Consider the following 3647-nt stretch of genomic DNA (forward strand, 5'->3'; position numbering starts at 1 on the left):
ATGCATTTTACATTTCTGTTAGAACACTATTTAGATATTTAGGCTATGCAATATCCAAAACACATCAAATCTTCCATAAATAATTCAGGGAAAATAAGGAACCTTAGCCCTGTGTTATAAATAGATACTTTTTAAAAGGCACTGGAGCCCAATAAGCACTGACTGATTCCACATGGTTGTTTGCCCAAGAACTGAGAAACACTTGCACAGACTGATGGCAGCCGGTGGTAGTTTCTGTCTGTGTAGAGGTCTTGTGTTTACATGAGCGCTGGACGGAGCGGCTGGAAAGAGGTCACAGGGGAAATTAAACAGATTAAGTAGGGAAAGCAGTAATGTATTAGTTCTCCTGCCACGAGGGGCAATCAATGAGCCAATAATGAGATTTTTGTTGAATACAATACGGGTAATTTAAAGTGATGTATTCATTTGAATCTGACATTTGAACTAGATATGTTCTCACTTAACTATCCTGGGAAGTCAGTGAAGGGTCAAAATATACAAATAAGTGTAGTATCCGCGTGAAACGAGTGTGCCTATACATGTTGGTGCCGAATGAGGTCTGGAGTGAAGGTTTGATGGAGCTCAGGGTTGAAGCTCTGGTCTTTATTTGTTTTTTTAATCACCGAGGCGTGATCAAGAACCTGTCAGCTTCTGGCCCTGGACTGAAATCATTGATTATCCCACCCGGGGGTAAATTGACGAACAATTAGTGGCCCGAGGCGGCTGCAAAATATTCATGTGGATCCGACTCATGCTTTTGGCATTTTTGTAATGATTCTACTATGAGAGTAATAATTTAACCGGGTGTACTGGGAGATATTGCAGCAATATATAAGCACTGAACAGTATTATTTTCTCAGGTGGCCTCAGGGCAACCTTTTCTCATTTTTAGATTTATCCAGAGAAGAATAGGAATTAAAATTGGGGGATTTGCTTGGATGAAAGCAATAGGCCTTGTTTTTAATGTCTTTGGAGTTTGGTCAGATTTGTGCTGTATCTTTCATGCTTGCATAGATATAACGAGTGTCCTTCCTAGTTGAAATGTTATATATTCATGTTTTTCATATCATGTGATAATACTGTTGAGTGATCCACTTAAAATAATGTTTCTGTCCAATTGTTTGTTGTGATATTTGCCCTTTTTGCAGCTAAATTAATATCAAAATATTGAAATAAAACTATAAGTAGATAATTAGATAATTGTTATGTTAATCTATATTATTATGTTCGCCAAGGAGATTATGTTTTCATTGCTATTTGTCTGTCTGCTGGCAGGATTACGCAAAAACTACTGAACTGATTTTATTGAAACTCGGTGGAAGAGCTGGTTATGGGCCAAGGAAGAACCCATTATCATGCGCTCTCCAAGTTCCCTTCTATTTATTAATATGCACTTGTAAAGAAAAGCTCAATGAGAATGAAATGGAAAATGATCTAAAACAACACTTGCCAGCCTATAGCAATGTAAATGATTACACAAGGTTTCCAATGTGATGTCTTTAAACCCAAAACCGACAAATACCTAACTATGACTAAAAGCTGGAAATCTTTCCTGGGACCGGACACTTAATCATCAAATTAGTTGCCATTACATTTTCCGTTGAGCAACTAAATGATTCATTCTTTCTTCTCACCTCAGAGTATGATTATGCTTCTCCGGTGTGCATGTGCTTTCATCTTCATTTTTCATTTGAAGTCATTTAAGCACTGAAGCAAGGCCACTGAGGCATGAATATATTTTGTACAGTGATTTACAGAATTGTTGACACCTTGTGTGCCTGCACGCAGCCTTAGAGCCTCAGTTATCTTTTCACCTTTATTTGACTTGTTTTCACGTGACACAGCTCTATATTTATTCTTTTAATTTGAACACTACCTTGTTTCCGACCAGCTAAACGTGGTTGTCTCGCCTCCTTGTCAAATCCTGCTAAATTGTTATTTCTCTTACATTTATTTTTCTTGCTCTGCTGTCAAAGCACTTCGTGAACTCTGTTTTTAAATATGTTGGAGTCGTGATGATGTTCGATTTGAATTTGTCATCCAGTCGGAAATGAGTATTTTGTTTTTTTTTGTGGCCTAATGCGTCAACCCACATTCTTGCCACTTGATTGTGACTCTTATCAGAAGAAAAGCAGCCTCAGTCAACTTGTGCAGTCTGCTCCATGTGTGCTCTTTAAACATTGCTGTTTATTTACATACACTGAGTCTGGCTGCTGTGATAAAGCCCGCTGAGGCCAACTCCAGCTCCCAGGAGACGCAGCTGCGGTGACCGGGCGATTCTGGAGGAGGATGTTGATCAGCTCCATTGTTGGTGTTTTTTCAGTTGTTCCGCACAAAAAAAGCGAGTGCAAAGAGAGATGGAGACGCTGCTCCCACCGGTTGTGCTTTCTTGATTTTGTCCCTCAAACCTCTGATTGTGGAACATGCCCTTCACATATCTGTCTCGATCTCGATGAGACATTTTTGTCACTCTTTGGTTGTGACATAACCTTCTCTAGCAGTGGAATGAAATGTTCCTGAACACCAGCTCTGAGAAGTCCATAATGTGCAGTCTCTGTTAGGGCTGTGCAATTAATCGAATTTTAATCGTGATTTCGATTTTTGGGTCAAACGATCTCCAAACTAATATAATCGAGTTGAAACGATTTATTTGGCATTTTTCGTTGTACAGTAGGCCTAGAGATTTTCTGAAAGAGATGCGCATGTGCAATTCAGTCCTTCCCCCAAAGCATTCAACGCGGGCCTGCTGACTGGCACTCACTCTCAAGCAGCTGTAAAGTGAAGGAGGCGAGTTGTGTGTGTGTGTGGTGACCGGCGGTATTTAAAAAACAGCGCAAGTGGAAAATGGCAGAGGGAGGGCAGCCCCGTTTGATCGACAAAAAGGGTAGAAAAAGTTATCTTGTATGGGAACACTTCGGATTCAAAGAATCCGACGAGGAGCAGCACCACACAATGTGCAAGATTTGCTACAAGGTGATATCTGCGCCACTTGGCAACACAACAAATCTATTCAACCATCTGAAACTAAAGCACAAAGTCACTCACGACGAATTAATAAAGAAACAAAAAGACAACGCCGCAACCCCCACGACATCAACGCAGCGACCGACATCGATCTCAGCCACACTGTATAATGCGACTCCTTATCCGTCAAATTCGGATAGGCACAAGAAAATAACAGCTGCCATTGGACACTTTTTAGCTAAAGATATGCACCCTATCAGTACGGGCGAGGGTTTCAAGAAGCTAATCCATACTTTGGACAAACGGTAAAACATCGCCCATGGACTGAGGGAAGCTCTGGCGGAATGGGGATTAAACGAGGGAAAGCTAGTCTGCATCACCACGGATAATGCCGCTAACATAAAGCTGGCGGCTGAGGTCAATGGATGGTTGAGGCTCCAATGTTTCGGGCACAGACTCCACCTGGCCATAGGTGAGTAGCAATTATTCTTATGTGAAAAATGCCATGAGGGTTAGATTAGTGATACTTTTCTCCGCGCCGGTCAGCCCGCGATTCTCCGCTTGTTGTTGTATGTAACCCGTTCAATGTCGGGGTTCGGGGGTAAATGATGATGGTCCTCATAGCCATCCCCCACCTCTCTTTCTCTCTCTGTCTGTCTGCTTGTGTGCTTGTAGTGGGGGGG

Source organism: Hippoglossus hippoglossus, chromosome 8 (genome assembly GCF_009819705.1).
Source record: "Hippoglossus hippoglossus isolate fHipHip1 chromosome 8, fHipHip1.pri, whole genome shotgun sequence".
NCBI classification, from domain to species: domain Eukaryota; kingdom Metazoa; phylum Chordata; class Actinopteri; order Pleuronectiformes; family Pleuronectidae; genus Hippoglossus; species Hippoglossus hippoglossus.